The 27630-nt window shown below is 33.4% G+C and overlaps 1 protein-coding gene and 1 pseudogene across 1 annotated transcript in view; both read left to right on the plus strand.

Annotated features, from left to right (window-relative positions):
- The window catches only part of LOC149791817 (transient receptor potential cation channel subfamily M member-like 2), an 82398-nt pseudogene that overhangs the window by 54405 nt on the left and 363 nt on the right, over positions 1–27630 (plus strand).
- The window catches only part of LOC149791818 (ADP-ribose pyrophosphatase-like), a 43783-nt gene continuing 41512 nt past the window's right edge, over positions 25360–27630 (plus strand). The window contains exon 1 of the mRNA XM_089970333.1: positions 25360–27478. The gene's annotated coding sequence lies outside the window, so the exon portion shown is untranslated. The remainder of the gene's footprint in view (positions 27479–27630) is intronic.

Genomic DNA, 27630 nt, shown 5'->3' on the forward strand with positions numbered 1-27630 from the left:
GTTAACAAAGAATGTAGCAAAGCAGCTGGTATGTGGCAATCCTTGAAACATCTGTTTTAGTTCATTCAGAAACAAATTTAATCAACAAAAATGTAAAGCACCTACTACATGGTGTACATGATTTGTTTACAAAATCAAAAGTACTGGCTTTTGTGTTCATTGTTTGTTTACAATAGAAACTAGTTCCTTTACGAGTGCAATATCAAGTGCGTGCAAGTGCAATATCATAAAATACTGAACGATTCTGACAATGTAAAGTTAACGGAGAAACAAATGAGCATATTATAAAAGTAAATATTTCAATCCCAATCTGTTCATGCAATATGTGATGCCCGGTTGGGGTCTCTGTAATTCATTCTAATTATAATCTTTCCCCAAGCGAACAGCTAGACTGATGCATTGTGTGATGGCAGATTATGGTTAGTTTAGTTTGTTCAAATTATGATACAAGTGAACACATATAACCTAATCAGCTGCACTGTATGATGGACATAGATTATTCTCTTTGTAGTTTGTCCTAATTATAATACATGTACACCTGAACAGCTAAAATATACTCTGCAAGTATACTGCATGATGGTAGATCAGGGTGAACATTTTGTTTTCATTTTTGCTATGATTTAAGATTTAATATGGCATTTCATGTTCATTTTTAGTTGTTTGTATTCATTGCCATTCCACCACTGATTCTACGGTGTGCCAAGTTTAAGGAGATCGAAGAAGATGAAGCAGATTTTGATGATGACACAACTAGCAGCAGAGAACAGGTAAATCTATAATTTTATGAGAGACCATTTTTTGCACACTTTGTGGTTTCTACTGATTAATAATATAAAGACCCGACAAAGAATGATGCTTTTCTGGAAGTAAAAAGACTCCTTCCCATTCCCCAAATTCCAGAACGTATGAAATAGCAATGACTGATACTCCTAACAGTAAATATAATGCTTTTTGTAAACGCGGATTTTGTATTTGTAAATTTGATATGGCACTTTTTAAATATAGGTACTTATGACAAATATGGGGAAAACAGTACAATATGGGGACAGTAGTACCATATGGGGATAATATAGGGACAAGTTGCAAATTAGTTATTAATAATACTTTTATTTTAAGACAAATCTATGTCAGAAGATTGTGGGACTGTTAAACTTTAAATCTTGCAAATTGGTCAATACCTTTAGGAAAAGAATTCTATGGATTGAAGGGCAAAAACCCAAATGAATAAAGCCTCCTGCTGCATATGATTAGGTGGGGCTGAGATTAAATGTTATTTCAAACAATCTGAAAATGCCCATAAATTTCATATGCCCAAGTTAGAATGGTTACATAGTCATTTTCAGTGATGAATCTGATTTATGTGCATGAGTGTGATTTTATGCAAACTTGTGTGTTCTTGTTTTTGTAATATAAAGATTAGTATCTCTAAGTATCTCTGCTCTTTATACTAGAGCTATAATTTACTGCCACAGGCATTCCTGTAACATTTCCACATATCAAAGCATACTATGTATCTTTCCTAAGTATACATGTACTTTTCAAATACTCTTGCATGATCTTTTATTGATAGGTACTCTGATACTGGTACTCTGATACTGGTATATACATAGTGTAGAGTTTGTGCTTCTCACTTTCATGCATCATTTTCTTTCCTTCCATTCATATCAGAATGGAATGAAAATGCATTTTATTGTAATCAGGTTTCCTGTGTTCAAGACTGTGTCTACAAATGGGAGGCCAATATTTGTTTTAAATTAGGATATTATATTATTATACTTTTAAAATAGAAATGGATAAGATGCAAACAATAGCAATTAACTCCAACTGACTTGGGTATTCAGATGATATTACCAAAATGCTGTGTTTCTCTTCATCATATTGTTTAAAGAAAGGTTTCCAGATGCAGCAGCTGGCACTAGTGTCACCGTAGCACCGGCAGTTATATAACTGCCGCAACAGCTCAGTGTTCATTCTTGTCAGGCATTTAAGCTTGTCAGGATAATAAATTTGTTCCTGGATTATAATTTGAAAGGGAACCTGATATTGAAAATTTAGTAGCAGCTTGAGAGTAATTAATGTTTGCATCCATTCTTGAAATGAATTCGCTTCTTATTCCTACTGTGTTGTCTTTTTTTTGTATACACTTTATCTAATTAACATTCATTCACTATTTCATATTGTTTGCATTTATTTTGCATATTCTATCCATTTATTTTGCATTGAGTTTGGCTTCATTCAACATTCCAGATTCATCTAATTTTAATTTAATTGGTAAAATGACCTGTTTCAGGGATTTTTACAACTGTGTGCAATGTATGATTTGGAATACACATTGTTTTCTGCCATTTGAATTAAATCCATCTCAAACATTCATTATACATTATATGCATGAATTAAGTTTGCTAGGTAACCAGTCTATATCACAGCTAAAAGCTCTAGATATAAAGCTTTGATTGCTTTATAAATGAGGTTTCTGAATTTTCTTTTAACTTCAGGCATTGGCAAATCAGAAAATGGAAAGAAAATAAAGAGTGCTAAAAAATATAAGAAGTATATCTAAGTAATGTCTTCTATATTTTTCAAGCATTTTATTTTAACTGAGACACTTGTTGTGTTGAATAGACTTTCATATTTGTTTTGTCATAATCCTATAAAATAACTGAAATGTTATATCAGATGATTTCTTTACATCTGTCTTTAACAAATTTTGGTTTCTACAAACCATGGAGTTTGTGCTCAAAATGTTGAATGACAAGGGCAATGACTGAAAAGAAATTCTGTACGGTAACTTTCATTGTCCAACACCTACATTTTTTAAACTTTGCAGAAGCCTTGCACAGGGACCAGGAATAACTATTTCATGTTACAAAGATGAAAGACAAGGTTAATGGGATTGGAAGAGGAAAATTGTTTCCATGCAATAACTTGAGTACTCTATCATCTATTGTACAAATTACCAAACCTTATTCTTAGCTTGCACATAGAATAAGGAATAATTATATGAAGTTTGCACTCATAGAGTCACATGTCAAGGACACAGAGCGACTGACAGAACTGGTTTTTGCACAATTAAATCTGTTCCATGTAATATACCTGGACCAAACTTTGTGACTAGCTTGCACATGGGTGAAGAACGAAGGTTTTCTATTTAGGGTGAAAGGTCAAGAATAAAACTATTTGCTAAATAACGTTTCTTCTAGACCACAAACCTTGACCAAATGTTGTGAAAGACTTGCAATTAAAGTCTGGAAGAAACCTATACATCTTGGGGTCTTGTGTTTTAAAACTGGCCTTTGCAGAAGCAGAATAACATTTACTTAACCTTGATCAAATGGTGAGGATAGTTTGTATTCATTATATTTGTGTTACAGAAAGTTTGAGGTGAAAAGGTCTTAGGTCTCGCAGATTTATAAGACCATAATAATTTCTGCACTGCATAAAGATCTGCTAAATACCTACATATAGTAGAATTATACACAGAATAGCTGTATAATGTCACGGTACTCCAATTGTACCTCTCTACTGCTTGGCAGGTATATTTCACTGATTGGCCATAAATAGACCATGAACAAGTTTTAAAAACTAATCAAAATTAAGCAGATTTTGAAATCACAATTCCTCCTTTGAAATACAGAGAAACAGGTATGCTGATGTGTCATTTTTATAATGGACCCAGGTATAGATATAACATCAGTTTTCCACACATCAGTAGCTGACCAAAGCAGATTGTAAATTGCTGCTGATTTTAGAAGTTATTTTTAAATTACTCTTTTTCGTATGATTATTATTGCAATAAGAAATATATTGTGTAAAATTGTAAAAATTATTTTTGTAGAATAATTAATATGAGGCAGATGTTGAAACAACACATAAGTTTATGTCTGGTTTCTCCCTAACTTGTAGATAACACTATCATACATTTAAGTAAATAGTCTTAACAAGCAATGAGACTACATGAAAATTAATGTTTATTTATTTTTTTTGACATTTCATAAAATGTTCCTCCAAACTACCACAGGATAGAAACAAGAATTTGAAACAAAGTGATCATTCCCTACAGATGTAAGTATTCTTACTGGTAACCAGTACACAATTTCTGTTCATTGTACATCCCTCTGCTGTCATCATTATGGCTACAGTGTTTAAAGGATCATATCTCTTGTTCGCATTAAAGGCATTAAGAGATCTAAAGCCAGGGGAATCACATGTCACAGTCATGTGAAATAATTGTTTGAATTTAAACTTTAGCTGGTTTGTCACTGGTAAATGTTTTGTCTCAGGACAATGTATTTTTGTCTTGTATGAATTACCATAAGTCATAGTAAAGCTGTTTACCACTGGATATAAAGTATAGCTACTGATGTAGGGATCCCAAGATCAAGGGTTTAAGTCAATTCTTTGGGTTCATTAATTTAAGTTTCAGGAAGAAAAACCTCCATGATGAAATCTTGAACATGGAGAATAGATAGGAATGAAGGGTCAAATGTCAAGATGGCATGATAATTTGTAAAAGATATATGATGAGGCTATATGTTATTTTATTGCATACATTGTTATTAGATTGGCACATAAAATATTTATTAGGGGACTGAGTATAAAAAGGATAAATATAAGGGTTATAGGGGTTGTTTTAGTTATGTGTTATTTACGCTTTAGCAGTAGCACTGCAGGCAAGATAATAAGCTTAAATACATATTTTGCTTTATTGTCTAAAATCAGAAATCTCATATCTTATTGTAAAGGAAAAAGATAAACAAAGCTTGTAAGCCATCTTTAGATTATGGTTCTTTGTAACAACAGTATGATGTTCCATATGGTGTGTGAGTGTGTGTGTGATTGGATTTCTTTACATAGCATTAAGAATTTTCTAGCCATATCACTACGATGTCTGCAGTGTCACAGGTTAAAGTGATATATAACACTGGAGCATCATGTTGCAGACATGTAGTATCATGTCCCACCCAGTCAAGTCATCCTGACACCAGGAAGACTAGTCCTAACCAGTCCTCTTAATGCTGAGCGCCAATCAAGGCAGCTCTTTGTACCATTTTTATAAGTCTTTGGTATGATTCGGCTGGGGTTCAAGCCTGCAACCTCCCGCATCCAAGGCTGACACTCTAACCACTTAGGCCACCAGAGCAGTCTCCATATGGTGTTCCACTATCTTGGTAAACCTACAGTATATATGATGTGTGCATGGTTAGGATTGTATTGTGGTTGGAGCATGCAGACAAGGCTATATGGGTACCATAACTTGCGAATGCAGGTTTGAATCTCCACAGAGCATTGAATTAAGAATTCTCTAGCTGTATGATAATATTATTTATTAATATTTCAAATTATGCTAATATTATCAATCATTCTCTTGTAGAATCCAGAGACTTTCTGCTCTTTTTGGTGCATATTTGTATCTCTCTCACTATCTATCTATCTATCTATATATCACATCTATGTATCTATCTATCTATCTATCTTTCTAATCTAATCTAATCTAATCTAACCTAAATTAACTGACTATTGTTTGTTGTTTTACCAAGTTGGCTTTCATTGATTAACTATAATATATTATAATCTATGTGATGTTATATGCAAGGACAAATTATGTATTAAATTTCAATACATTTGTTAGTTAAAGGTATGTCCTGGAGAAATTTGAGTTTCAAATATTTAACATTTAAATTAAAAATTTGTGCTAAGACAAATATTATGCAGAGCTTTTATTCATATTTTACTTGTGCAGAATGATTCTCCAATTATTATAATTATAATTGTAGCATTATTTCATCAATATGCTTCAAACATAACTTTTGATGCTTCATGTGATTCTTATTCTTACATGTGATTTTGATCTTTTACTTTCAAAATTCTGGACTGGTTAATTTCACTAGCTTATTTATGCAATATTCACAGTCATTATCTGCAACATAAAGCTATCCATGTAATATGTTTAAATACAATGGCTTGTATGTTGTAAATTTAGATATGTACACAATGTGTATGGTTAGTAAAGTTTTGTCAATCATGTTCAGATATAATAAGTTAGATTTGTATTACTTTCAGAGAACATTCAATGGATCGTTCCTCCCGCAAAAGTTTCAATAATGTAGAGAAGTTGGTATATTTCTACAGAGCACCTGTTATTGTTTTCTTTCATAACGTGGTAAGTGTTCAGTAGTTTCTGACTGGATAGACTGTTACGAGCTTTCATGAACATCTTAGACCCATATTTGCCATAAATGATGCACTGACAGATCAGGTTAATGGATACTTACCTTATTGTTATAACTTAATTTTACTGATTTGCAAAAATGATGATACTTTTCATACTTAAAAATGTTCACAAAAATATTAAATTTTTCAAATCAAATATTTAGCAGAAATTGACATCATGTAAGGGATTTGATAGGTTTATCCATTTTCAGGCAAACAATCGTCGATCAGGTCTTTCTATATGCAGTTTAACTCGAAATATAATCAGCGATACTTAAGAATTATTACGTAATGTTTGACATGTAAATTTGTATGTCATGTTTTAACCAATGTAATGGGCTCTGAATTTTTGTGCAATGTTTTAATCAACTTAATGGCATGTGAGTTTTTATGTCATGCTTTGTGATCATGACTCGTATGAGCCAGACTTGTGCAACAGTCAGTGACACAAACGTTATTATCATTTGATACATCCTGCAACATGAAAAGTATGGATTTTCCAGTCATCATCACAAAATATTGAGGAATAAGATACCTGCTGAAAATACATTAGAATTATGAATTATAGTTCTTAATTTTTAAATATTCTGTACAATCATAAATGATGATACTTCAAGAGTCTAGACAGAGGAAGATATCAAGCTTTCTCAGCTTTGTTCTTACATCTTTCTTTAGCTAATATGGGTTACATTAATGACTCCATTCCTTGAGACATTGCCGTATAACGCTCATCCTCAACAATCACTAACTGATTTCTGTATGAAAGTATCAAATTCAGTGTATGTCACATAACTGATAGGTGGCACGGAACATGCATCCTCATCATCAAATATGCTACGTTGATCATGACATTCATGTATATAAATAAAAAGCTTCACTTACAATTATATAAGAAGCAGCTAAATATCATATGTCTGAAATGATCTACATACATGTACAAGTGTTTAGTTATTAATAATGCTCCTCAAAAACTGTTCTGTTTTTTTTTTTGGGTTGTTGTGATGCAAAGCCTTTAAACTAGCCTTATGTCAGCCCTAATTTGTCTCAGAGCCCATTTGATATTGTTTTGATTACGTATTCCAGTGGATGGATCTTGGTCTTTAGTCCTTTCTGACCATAGTTAGTTCGAGATAAGCCAACTAAAGTACTTGCTAACCACAGTTAATCTGTTTCTGCATGTGTCATAAATATTGACCTGCTGATATCAATTCCAAGTTTAAAGTTGGCTTTTCTTTCTTGGGTCTTTTTGTTTGCTTTTGTTTGTTTGTGTTCAGGATAAATTATAAATTTTGGATTGAAATTTGTTTTCATATTTTTAGTTGAGAGGATTCTATTTACTGAAAGAAGAGACAAAAATAAAGAATGAATAATTTGGGACTCCGAAAACCCCATACATGTTAATGGTCAATGATGCTGAGGGTTGGGTTTCAAGGGGTTTCGTTGTATTTGTTAATATTACATGTGGGTTTATCCAATGAATCTGGATGTTACAGGTATAAGTATAATTAAAAGAAGATTTTACCTCCACAGAAGATGACCTCAACAACCAGGCAGTACACTTTTATTATAGAACGGTAGTAATGAACTGCGCATGCCCATGTCATTGCATGTACTTTATCGCAGTCTATTATAGATATGAATGGTATCACATTCACCTATGTAAAATATTTAACTGATATAGTGGGTAAAAAGTTTTCTCACAATGCTTTGCAAAAAACTACTTGCAATACATTGTCTGTCTATAAATAAAATTTAAAGTGTCTTGGTCAAGATAGCAGTATTCATGTAGCCAACATTTGGAATGATCACTTCTTAAATAGTTGATTTTAGAAGTGCTATCTCAGTAAACAAGAAAGATAAACCTACCTGACTTTGTAAAGTGGAAAATAATTAAGCAGTTACGGATCTGAATTATGCTGTCTGCATTTGGGCTCACACTTATACTAGATAAATTACAATGCACTTTGCGTATCATCTCTTTTTGATACAACTTGCATATCAATTGATATATTAAAATGTTGTTATACAGACATTTTAATTGTCTATTTTTTTTTTTGAAAATGAATACATGTCCAAAATAAAATAATGCTTCTGAAATAGAAATCCAGTATCAGAGTACCAAAAGAGAACTGGTTTAGTTGTTGTTGTAGTTGTTGTTGTCGGGTTTAATGCCATTTTTCAGCACACTATAGGCTATGCATGGCAGCCAGTATTAATGGTGGAGGAAGAACCCGGTAAAACCCCGGAAAGAACCACCGACCCACAAGAAGCTACTGGCAGGCTTTCTCACATACCCACATTAACCAAATCCGAGACTCAAACCCATGCAGACAGAGGTGAGATGGCAGTGATCCGTAACGGAGAGCGCTTTAGACCACTCGGCCACTCGGGGCCAATATAACTGGTTTAGAAATCCAGTACTTAATTGACAGAAGAGAACCAGCCTAAAAAGACAGTGTTAAACTTTCACCATTAAATGTTCAAGGTACAATGCTTATATCTTTTATTTCAGATAGCCTACATGGTTTTTCTGGGTTTGTACATCTATGTTCTTATTAGCAAGCTGGAAGAAAATTTGTCAGCAGAGGAAATTGTACTGATTGTGTGGGTCATAGCTATGTTCTTTCAGGAGATTGAACAGGTTTGTGTAATGTAGGTAACCCTTGCCTCATTTAGACTAACTTTGCTGAATTTGAATGCACAATCCCATTGATGGAATCTTTGACTCTTTATAATTATAGCAAGAAGTTTAAATCTCAGAGGTAGTGCTTGAAGCTTTACATTGATGACCTTTGAGCTGCTGCCATATGATGTGCATTGCGAGAAATGTTCAAGTGATGTGTGTGATATAGCCGTATTTGGGGTTTTCACTGTTTAAATATGTTACAAGGTGGCCTAGTGGTTAGAGCATCCCCTTCGGATGCGTGAGGTTGCAGGTTCAAACCCCAGCCAAGTCATACCACAGACTTTAAAAAATGGTACTTGCAGCTGTGCTCAGCATTGCGAGGTTAATACTGGTGTCAGGATATTGTAACTGGTTGTGACATCATGCTACATGTCTGCGGCATGATGCCCCAGTTCTAGATATCACTATAAACTGCCACACTGCAGACGTAACAATACGGCTGAAAAATTGCTAAAGCTACTTTAAAAATCCAAATCACACACACACTCATACACACACAAATATGTCATATTATTGCATTGCATTAGAAGACCATTGAGGTAAAGTATTGTATAGTAACCAATACGGCTTGGTGCAGTACTTGTTATTAAGCAGAGTTTTCATTAGGCCAGAATTTATATTTACTGTACATTTACTGTAAAAGATTTGTTAGTCTAAGAATGTGCCAGAGAACTTAATGTCTGTTGCCTGATTGGCTAATGTTAATAAACAATTTCTGCATCACTTTCATTGGGCAGTACCCCAATAGCCTCATTTGCAAAATTGCCAAAGCATAAAAGAAGAGTGCATAAATAAATAACCAGTCAAAAGTATCACAATAAAATAATGGTACTTGGTTCCTTTCATAAATAAAACTTAATAATCCAGTCATGAAAATGACCAGACATTTTTTATATAAAGAATGCAGAAGTATGAAAACAGTTTGGGTCAACACAATTTATAGGTTACTGCATTTGTATGGGAAAATATGAACAAGTTTTTTGGATGGAATACTACACGACCCCATACAAATGCAGTAACCTTTTTATTATATGCTCATTTTCTTATTCTACCTGAGGCTTAATTATATCAACAAAATACACTACAAGAAACAACGTAAATGAATGTATGCCGTATTCCAAACTAAATACACAAGTGCAGATTCATCATTACACAACAACATTATTAATGCGCATATAACTCCACCCAGATAAATTTGAACTTGTCATGCACTAGACATAAGTTTTGAAAGAAAATGGCGTTTTGTCTACTTGAAATTTGGAGTGATATTGTGTATGAATGTGCATTGCAACAAGTTTTCCATTTGATCTGGAATGAATAGATTTTGTTATGTTTGTCAATTCTACAAAATTTCATGATTATGGACTGGATTCATCTGTGCAAATTTTACATGAAATACATGGATTGAAGCAGCGCAGGAGAAGCGTGTTTACATCTGCAAGTGTGTTTGTTCTGTCATTGACTTTTTGAAATCATAATGTGGGAAAAATATTAAGTGTTTCAATTGAAATTATCAAAAAGATGCTATTGAATTTAATGTTTATTTCATTCTGAGTGCAGTAAGGAGGATGTAATTGCACATGGAATATAGTCGAAATTACAGTACAATTTCAAAATGTGTAATCAAGCTTGAGAACTCATGACATGGCTCATGTAATTTGGATTTGCAGAACTAAGAAAGTACATTTTGAGGAAATTCAGAATGTAAAACTGTTTATAAAATTTTTTCCATTCTTATTACCAGCTAAAGGAGACAGTTTATGCCTTTATAACTTGCATGTTATTTGTAGGTACCAAGCAGTTTTATGAAATCTGGTGTCTATCGCCAAAATCTGAAACGCATAAAAAAAAAGTTTACCCAGAATGTAGCAAAGCAACTGGTATGTGGCAGTCCATGAAACATCTGCTTTAGTTCATTCAGAAACCAATTTAATCAACCAAAACATAAAGCGTCTGCTACACGAGAGTACATGATTTGTTTACAAAGTAGTTACTAATACACTATTGGGCACATGTGCCCTGCGCGAGTGTAATATGAAGGTGTACGATATCGTAAAATACTGAACAATTCTGACAATGTAAATTTAACGGAGAAAAAATGAGCATATAATAAAATAAGTTCTTGTCACAGATGTGCAGAGGCTGCACTGAAGTCACCATAATAATAATCAACAGATAAGTGCTTCTAAGCTATGCATGAACTCTCAGAATTTGATTGCTTGTTTTGCTTCAGTTACTCTAGTTGTGTGTTAGTTGCAAGCTTAAAGAGATGTCAAAAGTAAAAATATGGTTTTGATTTGCTTAGGATGTTCTCAGTACCATAATGTCAATTGACTGTGTATTGATTTAATTATTAGAGTTAAAGAGGTTCAGATAGTTACTAGTAAAATCTGTTAAGATGTTTGAAAGTCATTTACATTATCATAGTTTTTGTCAAAACAACCTTTCTTTTTGCATGATTTTAATTAATCAACTATATCATTCAACAGGTAGCGACAATGCGAAGCATGACCCCAAGGGAACAATTTCTCACTTACATAAAAGATGGTTTGAATAAAGCAGATATCATCATGATATCGATGTTTGCAATTGGAATGACCTTGAGACTTATACCTAATCCACACACTCTTGAGGCTGCCCATATCTTTTTTGGAATTAATCTGATTACGTTCTTCCTCAGGCTTCTGCACATATTTTCTGTTCATGAAGACCTTGGACCAAAGATAGAAATGATTATTCGTATGGTATGTGAGTATATATATATATATATATATATATATATATATATATATATATATATATATATATATATATATATATATATATATAATTGTTTATTTTAATGCTTAAGTGTTGTTTTTTAACCACAGAATATCATCACAATTCATACCTAATCTGGCAATGTTTCATTTGAGAACAAGATGTGCAATTCCTGTTACAAGTCACTGATTTCCAGAAACTATAAACCCATCAAGCACATGTAAGCAAAAGTAACCATATTATTATAAATCTGAATGCTCATATTTTGTACTGTTTCCCTAGAAAACAAACAACACACTGTTGCAGATATTGTTCACAAATGTAAACACGGTAATCATAACGTTCCAGTCCTTGACCAGTTTTACTCAAAGTTTGATGATTTGTATTGAATTCTATCGTATGATTGCCTTTCCAAAGCTTCTTCTTAATAATCAAAGAATCATATGTATGGATGTATCTTAAGCTTCCCCAAATCAGGATTTTGTGGTACCTGTTTCATATGTATTTGCTAATAATGTATTTGGGATGGGTCCTACGCATGGCCAAAATATATTGTTTTCACCGCCGCTGTGTTTATGGTTATAAAAGTGTAACATCTTACCAAATATCCTTGATATTAATTGCATTTTGTTTCTTCTAAGAGATATTAGGAATTAAACCCAAGCTTCTCAAATATCTCTGTCAGGTAAGCTTGGATCAAAAATTATTTGTCATGGCAAACAATTTCCATTAGTCTCCAAAATCTCATATGAGGAAGTCTTGGGATAGGGATATAAAATGTATCAAGCAAACCTGCAATTGATCCCATAATGAAGCTTAATCTTTTATTGCTTTCTTAAATGTGGACATTTGTTTTGTGAAAATAATTAATCGAAGGAGGAATTACACAATTATATCTCAAAGAAATATTGAGTTTGTGCTTTGTTCTGAGTAGTTAATACCATCTGATCTTATAAGTTCATGGACCAAGTTCATATTTTGGTTTACAGCTAAACTAAATTGTAAGCATGCTAGGATATCTTTCTAGAGGGTACCAATCCATGGTACTCTCCATCATAGATAAAATGTTCTTATGTGCTGCTGCTTGTTGTCTGTTGTCAGTGTGTCCATTAGCACATTTGTGAAATTTACTCCTGTTAAACATCCTAGTGAATTGCCACTCATTTTACTTTAATACTCATCCTGATATCTATTTGGTTTTACGCACGCCTAAACAAAAATGTGTCATTCATTCTGACATCCAATTTTGCCACCCTGGCAACCAACTTTAAAGTCTTGTTGATACTACTGTTGTTACTAATGTTGTTACTACTGTTCCTTAATTGAAATACTGATAGACATGATACTTGACTACAATACATATGAGGATGACAAGTTGGTCTTAATTGAAAATGACGCTAATATCACATCCATTATGGTCACTATGGTGGCCATCTTGAAGGTCTTGTTACTGTTACTTCTTCTGGAAGGATGGATGGTACTGACATGCTGTGTCTTGCTGATCTTATATGAAAATAGTGATCGTGTGACATTTAAAATGACTACTATTGCAGTGTTCCAAATGTTATTATTGTTACTTATCCTTCACAGAAAGTCATTTTGACACAAAGTTTTCACTGGAGAACATATTCTGATGACTAGTAAGTCCTAAATGAATTGGATGCCAATCTCAAATCAATTAATGGTGGATATTAATTCACTATGCTTGAGTAACTATTTCTAATTGACACATTATTTTAGACATTTAAGGCAACTTTAATTCTTCCCTATCTGCTATTTTGGAAATAGAAATAGCATTTTGTTTTGCAGAAGACATCGTCATCTCTTTACTTTCTCCAGCAGTAATCATTGACCATATGCACTGAACAGGTGCTATAGATAATACAAATCTGTACGACAAGTTCTGTAAGCCAATGAATTTGTTTATTGTATGATTCTTTGGACGGGACTGAATTCAATTAACATCAGTCAGTTTAAAATTAATCTTTTTGTCCTAGGGTCTGTATATGTGCCCTATGGGTGCCATAGAGGGATCTTTCTGGCACCAAAGTTGAAAATATGTGTTCTTCCTCAACACAATATACCTGTCACCACATATAGTCTACTGTGCTGAAATATTGCATTAAATCCACACACTCTGCTCACCACCACCCCTCTGAAAAAAGGCACCAAAATAGAAAAGCAATCTAAATTTGACCAAAAGTATTCTATCTGATGGCATTGACATTGATACAATTGATGATGTCAAATAAGGAAACTGTTACCAGAAGCAAAAATCATTAATGCTAAAGAAAAGTACTTAACCAACTTTGTCAGAAAACTTCCTAAAGACCCAGATTTTTTAAAATATGGTCATGATTTGGCTATCGGATGGATGTCAGCAAAGTGAGCAATCTTAGGCCCACTTGTTCATCCTGTTGTTGATTTTATGGCAGACCCACACATAAAATTTAAACACCCATCGGGAAAAAGATAGCTTCTCTAATTTGTTTATTGATATATAAATAATTAATTGCAAGGCCACAAATACATTTACTCTACTTCATGGGTAGTTTGGAAACCTGCTTTTAAAATTGAGAGAGGCATTGATTTTTATCTTAAAATATGCTAACATTATTTAATAGTAAAAAACGGTAATCAATATCTTATTGAAATCTTTATACATTTGAATTTATTGTCAAAATAAAGAATTTAGCGCTTGGAGTTTTATAATTTTCATCATCACATTTCCAAATAATAAAAGAAATCATGTTTTGTAACATTTTTAGCAAAGACTCAACAAATGGCACACTATCTAATGTTCAGTGACTACTTGTGGTAAACAAAGAAATAAATACTGCCTTACATTGTCTTGTGTAAAATGTCTTTATAATTTATCAAGATTCTTATATGAATGTAATCATCACAAATGTGATATGCCCTTCAGGTCCAATGTAAAATGAATCAAATCAGTCAGTATAACCTGGTTACTGACAAATATCTACTGTGTACAGCCAACTAAAAGTGTGGGGTGTCATATTTTTATGCCACTCATATTTGGTAGAGGGGACATGTAGTAATACCACTATATCCCTATCACATGATATATGATATGGCATATCATGTTCTATCACACAATTTTTTCTACCCCTATCACATGATATATGATATGTCATACCATGTTCTATCACACAATTTGATTTTTCTCAATATTTTAAGGAATTCATTGAAAGAAAATTTTGTATGTTACTTTTGATTTCAGTCAGAAACTTTCTTTTGTACAACATTTATGATTTAGAAGTTTTCCCTTTCATCACAAATCCAATTTCTTCTCTACCATTCTGGTGTAAATTTTAATTTTTCTTTAAATAATCATTTAAAATATGACATGGATTGAAACAATACTTAACACTGAATTTATGCTAAGAAGATTTAGGAAACACTTGATACATTTTGAATGCAAAAATGTATTTTTAATGGGTTTGATCAATACTGTTTTGTGTATAATACTTTTTTTCTTCAGGTTCGAAATCTGGCTGGCTTTGCTCTGATACTATTCACATTTATTGTGGCGTATGGAATTGCTTCTCACTCAATATTGTACCCGAACACCGAACTCAGCCTTGACTCTTTTATAGCTATTTTCCGTAGGCCGTATTGGAATATTTATGGAGAGCTTATGTTGGAAGAAATTGAAGGTATAATGCTATAAATGCTATATCCCTGAGATGTCATACCTCTATATATATATATATATATATATATATATATATATATATATATATATATATATATATATATATATATATATATATATATATATATATATATATATATATCCATATACAGACCTGGTTTTGCCATAATGACTGTTGAAATGACTCTTCATTGTGGACTTTTGAAAATGTACCAAAGAATACAAAAATAGAATTACTTGTATCAAATCTGGATATATTGGCTAGTCATGGTTTTAGTCTAGAACAAATTTTTTTTTGTATTAGATCAATATTTCCATATTAGACTCAGTGGCGTTGATCAGAGAACCACTCTAATTTTACAGGTAGCACCTAAAATGACAAAATCTATTAAGTTAACTTTTACAAGTGTTACTTCATGCACTTTAATTACTTATGTAATCAAGTTAAAGTTACATGTTACATCAGGAAGTGTCATCCAATGACTACATGTTTAATGTAATGGTGACAATCAGCATCAACAGTTGAAAAATTAGAAAAGTATTTTCAAATACATGGTCCTCGGTTTTAAAACGGGCATAACGACATAACCAGGTTGGGGTCATATGATAACAAAGAACACTTTTGATGTTGACAAAAATACAGTTTATTTTTGAATGATTCAATGAAAAAAACTGTCTGATTCATGCGCCGACAATATCCAAATATTGGATATTTAACAAAATATGCATGAACCTGATAACATATTGTGATTTAAATGAAATGTGGACTGATATGCAAGAAAAAACCTTAAATAGTAAAAGGATACTTTAATTAATGATTCAAACTGATTTCACACAAACAATGGAAAAAATGATTCACATAAACATTGACAATTTTGACATGAAAATGATATAGTTCACTAAAATAATGAAACATGACATGTTTTCACTCAAATAGTGAAATATGATATGAAACACTGGGATGTATATCTTGCAGAAGGAATCAAAAACAAATCCGAAAGGACTTTTCAGCCCCAACATTTTGTTGAATGGTTGAGGAGCCACCATGAATGGTCTGCCCATGGTATACTTAAAGATCCATAAAATCTCTTGTTCTCTGCAGACCCATTGGTCCAGAAGCCTTGGTTCTTCACCACGTGATATGTGTTTTCTTCCTGACCAGCATCAACCTCAACAGCAGCACATTGTGTATAACACAACCCAGATTAGCACCACGGCTATCAACATCTACAATACAGTACATATACAGAGACACAGTATAACTAACACTCCATCCCTCCTTCACCAGTCACCAGCCATCAATCAATCAACCACCAATCAGTCCGCTGAAAATATAATATCCGAATCCATGTACTACAAATGACACTGTCATGTATAACGGCACATAATAATGTTATATATTGTAAAATTGAGTTGATTAATTTATATAAATTATATTATCGGGACTACTGTACAAAGTAAAAATAAGGTTCAGAAGTGAACCTGTGTCTGACAAGAATCATATAGTACTTAACATAACACTTTCTCTTCCTTAACATGTATAACATCATTGCGAATATAATCGTTCTGTTAAGTTACATACAGATAAACTAGAAAACAGACTATAAAATTGCATTATACAACACAAGTCAGAATTACATAAAATACAAGAGAAATGTGATAGTAAAACAGTTATATCCGATAATAAGAACATAAAAATAATATTTAATTCACATTCCTCAATAGCTGGAGATGGTGTGTCATAAAGTGGACTGCTCACTGACAAGACTCCTCGTAATGTGATGTTTTACTTTACGATGTGGTAATTTATACATTGGCCATGTAGCCATAAACTGCCTGAGTGCTCAAGGTACATGTAAATTGGTTTTCCCATAATAAGCATGTGTAGCATAGGATGAACCGAACTCACCATTTTGAAATAATATATGATATACATAAACCACCATCGGGTAATGCTGTACACAGAAATGAAACCCTAGTACAAGTATTTAATCCAGATAATAAATAAATGATAGATATATACAATTCCATGACAGAAGGAAGGGCATGAATTACATTTATTATACTTCATATCTTGCCAGTTTTATTTGATCTATGATGGGAAAGGTAATTATTGCCAACATGCAAAGAAGCATGAAGTTGTGTGAAGTTAAACCTAACACAAAGTCATTTCCTTCTACGGGGTTTGGAACTGCAGTTTCTGAAAATGTATTGGTGGTCATTTTGTTCAAAGTTTACAAATGTTTTAGTTAAACATAATGTTGCTTTTGCTCTATCTTATCATGCTTTAATACATTTTGATTACATGCTTTGAAGTCAACAATAGTGGTACATATCTTGCGATGCCTAACAGAGAATTTATTTCACTCACAAATGTTGACCACATTGCTGAGATCACTATTCCAGGGTCACCAGGTCTCAATCTATCTTTCAGTCTTTCTATATATCAATTTATATATCAGGAACTATGGTGGTTCAGTGATTGAACTCATGATTGGGCCAGCCTTGGTCAGCCACTGTCCTTGGCAAGGTACTTAACTCCAATTGCCTCTTCACTAAATGACCTACTTCTTTTGCTGTGCTGAAAAGGATCAATCCTAAATACCAAATTTATCTGTCAACATATCAACTTATTGAAGGCCAACATGCCTGTTTATGTCTCATTATTGAAACTAACAACATTGATAGAAACATTACATTTTTGAAAATGAAATATTTATATCAGCAACTGTCATCATCATTAAATTGGCAAATTATAAATGTGCTAAATTAACTTATAAATTAGCACCAATTTCATAATAATATTTATTTTATCTTTGGAAGGCTCTGGTAATTGTACCAACCTTGCAGAGTTATACAAGAATGGGACCTATTCTCGCTGTCCGACAGTTTCTGGAAAATATTTTGTGCCAGTACTGATGGGAGTTTACATGCTGATGTGCAACATCTTGCTGCTGAATCTGCTGGTTGCTATTTTTAGGTACTTATTAACTGACGTATAAAAAATACCTAAGCAAAGTTAACTTAGTTACATATTTCTGCAAAATGCTGGTTTTTGTTTTAGCTTTATTTGATGGCAAATTAGTACAGTGTGTGCAATTCCTTCAAAAAATTGTACACTAAGATATTGGTATTATATAGCTATGTTGTTAGCCTAGTGAAGAACGATGAAACTTGATGTGCACATCAGGGTAGAGAAGATTGAGGGGAGTTTAAAAGTGTCAGCCAGGTAAGGTTACATTTCAATATCAGATGTGTGATTTTCCCGTACGTTTTCATTTGCACATAATTTGAGGTTTGCAAAGTAAGTTTTATGATTTCATTGACAGTGAATTTTGCTAACTGAGCAGTGGCATTTTCCTAACATAATTGACTTTCTACCTATAAAAGTGTAATAGTCCCAATAACAGTCCCACAAAATCTTATTAAAATGAATGTTTATAATTGTGGGTAAGTTCATCTGGTTATCAAAGCAAACATGCTACTATAAGTATTCAATTATATCACTTTAATCCACAAATACCATACGAGCCAATTTGGATAATCTCGATGTATTTGGGTGGTAGAAAAGAGTTCAGTACTATGAAGAACATGATGATAGTATTGAGTTTAACAATGTTTTGGAAGTAATGCAAATTTAAATCACATACAGATGTGAACACAATAGAAAAAGATAATCTATCAACTAAAGGGATGGTGGAGCAAAGTTCAACTTTGTCCATTGCAACTTATCACACCAATCAGATCCACTGGTACATTGGTGCAATGTCAGAACTGAGTCTGTACATCGTGTTGGCACATTACAAGATTATGTCATATTGGGGTTTGTTTCCTTTTGATTGGCTGCAGTCTTGCTGGTACATGAATGTTATGTCAAAGCTGAATAAACTTTGTGATTTGCTGACACACTATGTTGGACCATGCCTCGGTTTTAGGATTTGGTTTTTATCTTCATGGACATTACTGAATTTTAAATCAAATACTACAATTTCAGGAGCATAATGTGACATCAGATTAGGGTTTTCGGTGTTCTGGATTAGGTGCTTTAATATGCTAGTAAACTATGTTTTGCCAGGATTAAAGTTGCAATTACTTCCAAGATAATTATCTGGAGATGAGTCTAATTAGGTCCAGGAAACACAGGGGTGCATGGGAGATGAACTAGGCTATCACGAGGTAACTATATATATATATATATACTGTAACATAAACCTAAGGTATAATATCTACTTGTGTGAAAATGTATTGAGTAGATTGCTCTTAAAAATGGCTTGAAGGATTAATTACTAGTCTATTAACCATTATAAAATCAAACTTGTCCAAACTGTATGTGAAGAAGATCCGTGTTTTAAAATCCTATATAACCAATGCCCCTGCAATTGCATGTTAGAGTTAATCATCTGTTCAGAAGCCACTTGACTTTGGATACCAATTTTCTACTTTGTACAGGCGGCTTCTCAACACAGTTTAAATCCTGAACAAAGCAATCACCATGTACACTTAGAGAGTATACAGCTATTTACTCTCATACCTGTCTGATTGCTCCATTTACATATCCAAGTACATTGTGTAATGTGCACCCCTCAAACAACAACAAGACAAAATAAAAAAAACAATCATGGATCACACCCATACAGGTATTTTAGGCTTAATGAAGCCCATGAAGTACCATTAGACTTATGCAATAGTTTCTTCCTTTGTGATTTTAAAAAGGTTATGTGAGCTTCTGCCTTCAATGAATTATTTAGAGTCGAAACAAATCAAAGGATAATTCGCAATCTGGCTAGGTAGACCACTGAATGGGCTTGCTATTTATTATTGGCAAAATCTCAACTTTGACTACCTGTCAGTCAAATAATAACATTTCGTTTTTTCAAACTCTTAGCCCCATTAGAATACTCTAAGAGTCATCCAACTGTCTGACAAATCAAGCCCTCCTAGGGAAATAAGTTAATGTAATTGGACTATTATAACACTTTAAGTGTTTGAATATCATCAGCGTACCAAGATGGAGGTTAGATGAGTGTTGTCTCCCCTTGCATAGATTGTTTGACATCAAACCACATCATTGTCAGTTGCTATTTCTGATCTTGACTTAGCAACATAATCATTCAGAGGCTTTCAAGAACATATTAAAGGATAAACATCTCATCGGATTTATGTATATGGGGTGTCAGAAGGAACATATTAGTGAAATCTGTACTCTTTGGTCACAGGCCATATAGGCAAGGATCTTGGCATGACAATTGTTCCAGGTCAGTCAGAGAAATAGTAAATGGTCCAACAAAAATTTGGATGCATTAAGCCTTGATGCATTTGTTTTTTCAGTTGTTGCAGTCACCCACAGCAGGTGGCATTGGAGTTTGGCCATCGATCTTCTCCACATTCTGAGTACCAGAAATTAGATGGCAGCAATGTACAAATCCAGGGCATGCAATACATTAGCATTAACAGGTCTTTTTCCTCACTTCCATCTAGCTTCTCACTCATCTGTTTTCCAAACTGAGGCACCAGTAGTTGATGGAGGATTTCAGATTAGAGTATGTCAAAGCCATCTTCCACATGCAAGAACTGGACATCTTTCCAAGACACAGAACAAGTATGGACCTTTGGGAGGCAGTCTCCTTGTGTTTCAAGTCTTGAACAAGTGAAACTCAAAAATTCACTCTCCAGTATTGTAGGTGCTTGCATCAAACACCAGGCTATGGTGAGACAGACTCTTTCAAATCCACTGTGTAAATTGTTGCTCAGTGATCGTTAAATGACTCAATCCATTGTTTTCTAGTGTTCTATGCTAAGACCAAGTGGAAGTGATTAGGAAAATGCCATTAAGTAGGCACTCTTCTCACAGGTTCAGCAACCAATATTCCAATCTTTGTTTCATTAATGGGACCAGAAACATAGGAATTGCCCTATAAAGAAATTACATAGAAATCCTCATCCAAAATCTAACTCTTTGCAAGGTCTCAGTTCCAAAAGCAAGAGATGATGGTGTAGAGAGAGAAAGTCAGATTTTGGCCCAGTTTCTCTACCCTTGAAACATGTTACTTACAAAACGAGAATCTGCTTAGGCCACCATTTTCTAACACCCCATTAGAGGGGGAAAGTTCAACATTTCACAACTTGTAACTATTTCCTCATAGTTGTGCTGGTCTCTTAACTCCAGGAAGCTTCTTTTAATTTTCTCACTTGAACGCATGAGAAGGAAATCAGCATTGCAGTATGCTAGATCCCAGTCATGCTTAATTTTCTGGCAGTCCAAATGTCATAAGGGGATTCACACAGAATGGTCCATTCATTTGTCCGTCATGGGTTTAATCTGTGACCCATTGCATCAGTCAGTCCATAGTAGACATCTTTCTGTAAAGGTAGAATACCACATTCCCAAGCGTTGTCTCTTTATTTCCAGATCTGAAATCCTGGACATTAAATGTCACATTCTGCAATATAATAATTGTTTTAACATAAATGCAGTTCTGCTAACCTCTCTAATATTTAAGGTCCCTTGGAAGTCCAGGGAATCCAGGTGCAGGCTAATCCTGATTGATCCCCTCACATGACAGAAATCATATTCATGGGATGTCAGTATATGATTTATCTTCAATGGACCTTATTTCACATGGACAACTATGGGACCCTAAAACAATATTGAGGAACTATAAAACCTAATCCTGTACTAACAAGAATCTATCAGTTTTGTGACTGTGATATGTTGGAATATCATGGGATACAATACCAGACTCAAGTTCGCAAACTGCTTGGAGCTTTGAGGGTCAGGGCCGATAAGGTTCAGGATTGATGCTGATCATTTGGAATATTATTTTATGCCCAATCTGGGTCTGTGATCCGCTGTCAGATAATGTGACATTATAAATGAATATGTGGTATTCAGAACTTGGTTCTAATCTGCTAGCACATTATGTCTTTTCAGATTTGTTCTGTAATAAATTTGTATCATGTGCTAATTTTACCGACCTGGAGATAAGACTCATTAAGTCTAGGTAATATAGGTATATGTGGCCCATAAACCAGGTTTATCTGAGGCAACTACAACCTCATTTTGTTGTGAATTTTACTTTTCAAAATGTAAACCAACCATAATTACATGACTATCTAAATTTTAGTTAAGCAGTACTTGTTAAAAAAATTTGGATATGCTTGGCATTGCCACTTAAGGTAGAAAAGACATCATTTCTATTCAGGCTCTTTCATTATTGGTTCATTCACTAATTCATTGGGCTACTCACTCAGTCAAGAAAAATTAAATCCAAACCCCCCCACCTCCAATACATTTTGCACCCAATGTATTTTTATATCCATTTCCACCCAGTATGTAACATGCAACACTATAGCAACTCATTGGTCTGTCTCTCCATAAACATTCCATTTCTGAAGCCTATTCCTCAGCCACTTCATTGTACTATACTCATACATGGCACACGAACAATGCTCAGTGGAGCCTTTCAATATTTATAACTTTTCATGTTCAATAACTTTATGCTACAATAGAATCAAAGTCTTTTTTTATAAAATTGATAGTCTTGTTATTTAGGTCTCTTGCATAAATGGTATGCAGTATAAGCAGCATAAAAACTGAGACTCCTTGATCATTGGACACTTTCTGTAGGATTCATTATAAATGTGGCAGATAGGGGACTATATCTCTTGTTAATTGTGAGTACTGGGATATTGAGCAGTTTCAGTATTAATAATAACAATAATAATGCTTTATTTATAGATGTTGACTCATTAGTAAGGACTATTCTCCCTTGAGGCTCTCTAAGGAGAGTATAATAATGCACATTATATGAAGATAGCAATAATGACTGTTTATTTTAACATGTTTAGTATTAAAATACTAAGTTTCATTATCTATTAGAAGCACATACATGCTCATGATATCTCTTCTTAAATACTCTAATATTTTCTGCAGATTTTATGTGTAGTGGAAGCTTGTTCCACATAACTGTACCAGATTATTAGAAGCTCTTTTTAAATTGTTATGTTCTTGATTTTGGTGGTAGGTTTCGATCCATGTAGGTTTCAGTAGGAGTCTTTCAAAATGGGGGAAGGAAGGGGTGTATGGGGTGATACATATCTCGAGAGAACCCATACTAATAGAGAGTTCTGGACAAAATAGCATTTGTAGTAGGAGTCTTTGCAAATACTACTAAAGGATAGTAGGCATTTACTATCAATATTTGACATAATTTAAATTTCTACCAGCATCAGCTTTTCTTGTCTTTTGTAGCTACACGATCCAGAAGGTGCAGGATAATGCTGAGATACATTGGTGCTTCCAGCGATACAAGCTGATTGATGAATATTGCCACCGGTCATTTTTGGCTCCTCCTTTTGTGTTTGTTGAGCCTTTCTTTGTACTAATTAGTATATATCTGAACAAATATTGGCTCCGTTCTAAGGAAGAAGATAATGCCTTCTGTAAGTTTCTCCATGATTAATTTTTAAAATGTAGGCATTCAAGACGTTACTGCCTTCAGTAAGTTTCTCCATGATTAGCTTCTACAATATAGATATTCAAGATCATAATGCCTTCTGTAAGCTTCTCCGACATTAGTTTTTTTTAAATTATAGATATTCAAGATGATAGTGCCTTCTGTAAGTTTCTCCATGATTAGCTTTTAAACTTACAACTTATTTTATTCTTTCAAAAATGTTGAATATTGTAAAGATGGGTATATTTGAGAGGATACCATTTTGTGGTTTGAGACCAAATATATAATGTTTTTTTGGGGGTGGATGGGGGATGGAATTTACATAGGGTCACACTATTTAACTTATTACCCGGACTCTTACTCCTACCTTTATACCTAGAAAATTTGCCTGTTCTGCTTGGCGCTTGAGAGGTATTGTCATTTTATTTTAATTTCATGTTTCATAACCAGGCAATATATCTGTGTGTTTGTGACAGAGAGTAAATATGCCTGTATGACTTGTCCAAACATCCATAGATATGAATGCATTTGAAATTATTCTTTTTGATAAATACTACAATTTCTAACCATAAACAACATTGCTCTATCAAAGTGTTGTCCATTGTATCCTTTGAGGATACTGGATCAAGGTAAGACAACCTTATAACAAAGTACATATTACATATAATCTCACTATAACAACATACATTGGGATCCATTACTATACCCTGTGACCTTATAACAGGAAAGTGTTTTTATGACTGACAATATAACAAGAGATTGCTCTACCCTTAAAACAACAGTTTTCTTCAAAACAACAAATCGTGATTAACTATTTTATATAGATCTGTACAGCAAATATTGTCATGGTAACTGAAAAGTGATACTTAAGTTGCTCACATGACAGCTTTGTTCTTACACCTGTAGCAATATCTTAAATAAACATTGTGCGCTGGTGTTAATCATAGTAATGTTTTCCATTCATTTCTAGCGAAAAAGATTTCCACTGAGGATGATCTATGTCTATGTCAGTTTGAATCGGTTATGGCTAGAATGTTTCTCCACAAGAAGGAGCAAGCAGATACAGAAATTAGTAACCACAGGTAAAGGTAACATCTTTCCAGTATGTTAGAGTCTTCATTTTGGAACGTCTGTCTTGAGGTGTCCAATAATATGCACATATTACATAATTTGTTAGGTTCACAACATGTCATCACAAAACTTTACTGTAATTGCCATAACATTTTGGATCTTCCAGTTTTACAGACACCATAGATGTAAATGCATTTCAGCATACAAAATTCTTCCGACACCAAATTTGTTCATGCAAGCCAGTGAGAAAAAATTATAATAATCCAGTTGGAATTGATATAAAGACGTTAAAGACTGGATAATGATATAATTTATATTTGAACCACAAATGCAGTAAGATTTATTTCTTCGCACGAGAAAACACTTAAACATTATTATACATGATTTTTGTATTAGCAATCAAGTGTATAATTTTAACATAACACAGTTTACTTAACTAGACTATTTCGACACTTCAGACCAGGATCAATTGAAAAACAATAGACTAAATATTTGGGACATTTTATTATTTTCAATATGATGTAAATGGAAAGAAACATTATTTAATGCATAGAAAATTAGGTCAGTGACAGTGCATCACACTGTGATAATACCTAAGTAGATCACAGCACAGTTTCACTGAGCATAACAGTCATTTTCTTTCACAACTGGAAGCAATTCCTATAGTTCATTCTATACATCATCTTGAATGATATCCATGTCTGTCACTCTTTGAAGTCAGCGTTTTTAATGTATATAAAAGTACTTGACTTGTTTCGCGCATGATGTAGTTCAACTCCATTTGCATCAACAAGCAGCATAACACTTGCAACTAATTACCTGCTGAAACACATCTCCACTAGTCAAGGTTCTGTTATGTTAACCCTATATATATCTTTGTGGATTGTTCAGATATTTCCATGCTTTGTGTCTGTGAATTTCATTGGATATGACAGCAGGCCATCGTATCCTATGAAAATGATCTTGCTCAAAATTGAACACTGTTCTTAAATGATAGATCAAGGGAAGCACACGACAGAAATGATACATTTTTCACATATTTTGGGCCATGTACAATGCACCACTGTTAAAAACTATTGGTTAGATGGCATTACATAATAATGGAGACAATCATGACATCCAATAAATGTTGATAGAGCAAAGCACTAAATTATCTGATCAATCCACACAAGGTGTAGATAGGATTAACACATCAGAACCTTGGCTAGCAAAGATGTCAAAAACAGGATGGTCTGTTTACATCAAAAATTCTTCAATGCTGCCATAACCTGTCGAAGAGTTGATTCGATCATTAAGAAGTGATCATCTTTTCTATTGGCAATTATGTAGCTGCCTCCCTTTGATTTTCTTTGCAGCATCAAAAATTGACTATCCCAGAACTCAGGACGAACATGGTGGATTATATGTACACAGACATTCTTTTTCAGAATGAATCCAGCAATTGTTTTTTGTGCTTTATGTCAAGATGAAATATGTTTAAATCATTTGTGCATGAAATGAATTCAGTAATCTAGCTGCATTTAGAGAAGCTGACATGACATTTAAATATTCCGTTATTCTTGTTGACTACATTTGTAAAACACATATTCAATAAAGACCTACTGTTTGTGCTGAGAGATGGCTCATAACAAGTAATCTTCTGCTTTGTGATACAATATAGTCATATCAAATGATTTAAATATGATGATGATGATGGCAAATGAATTGTAACGTTAACTAATTAATAACATTTACTTATCCTAATGCTTACTCATTAGACTGATTTGCAGCCAAATGTCACGCGCTTTAAATATGATAAATAGATCAACTCAATGTTGACATATTCTGCTTTATTTTCAGGTTTTAATAACACTAATATTGTTAAAACAAAAAGGAATAAAAATGCTAACAATGATTATATAATAAACTCACCTTGAGACAAACAAATAACATATTCAGAATAAAATAAAAATAACTCACTCACCCAGGTCATTTGGAATATAGTGATCTGGAAACAGATTAAGATTCAAGGACAATCTCATAGCACTCTTTGGGTCATATAAACTGATATAAAGCTAATAATTTCAGTAACCAAACTCAACTTGTTCCCTCATGTTGGTATGCCTCTCTGTCCAGAAACTATCCGTACTGCCTGCTAATTGTAATGAATAATTCTTAATTCAAAAATTAGAATTATATATCTTTTGTTTATTATGGTCAATAATATCTGGATTAAAAACATAATGAGTAAACATACATGGTCATTTGCCATATTGAACAGATGGTTGCCCATGCTACTAAATATTGTATAGTAAAATGGATCCATGCATAATGCTTCTGATCCTAAAAGCATGTGGTCATTCATGCCAGCCCAAATCTGCGATATAATATACATTTCTTTCGTACCAAGTTTCTGCTATTCTTCTTCTTCTTCTTCTTCATTTGCTTATTATTATTGTTATTAGTAGTAGTAGTAGTAATAGTATTATTATTATTATTATTAACATCAGAGTGAAACAGTTGTTGAAAAAAATTGACAACCTACAAGAGCAGCAGCAATCATTAGAGGGTGTCCAATCAAGGCCCAGTCAGAATGGTTTAACCAGTTTAAAGAAAAGGTTGAAAAATGTAGAGAAACAGGTAATTATAGTAGTTATCTTATCAATGAGTGAAACTTACTATCTCTTTCAAAGACATAACCTGCTAATAAAACATTAAGAGAACAGTCAAGTCCTTACAAATCCAATTCTAATGAGTGAATAAATAAGAAAATATGTATTTTGGCTTCATTA

The sequence above is a fragment of the Sinohyriopsis cumingii genome, chromosome 9 (genome assembly GCF_028554795.1).
Source record: "Sinohyriopsis cumingii isolate HCF-2022 chromosome 9, ASM2855479v2, whole genome shotgun sequence".
In the NCBI taxonomy this organism is placed as follows: domain Eukaryota; kingdom Metazoa; phylum Mollusca; class Bivalvia; order Unionida; family Unionidae; genus Sinohyriopsis; species Sinohyriopsis cumingii.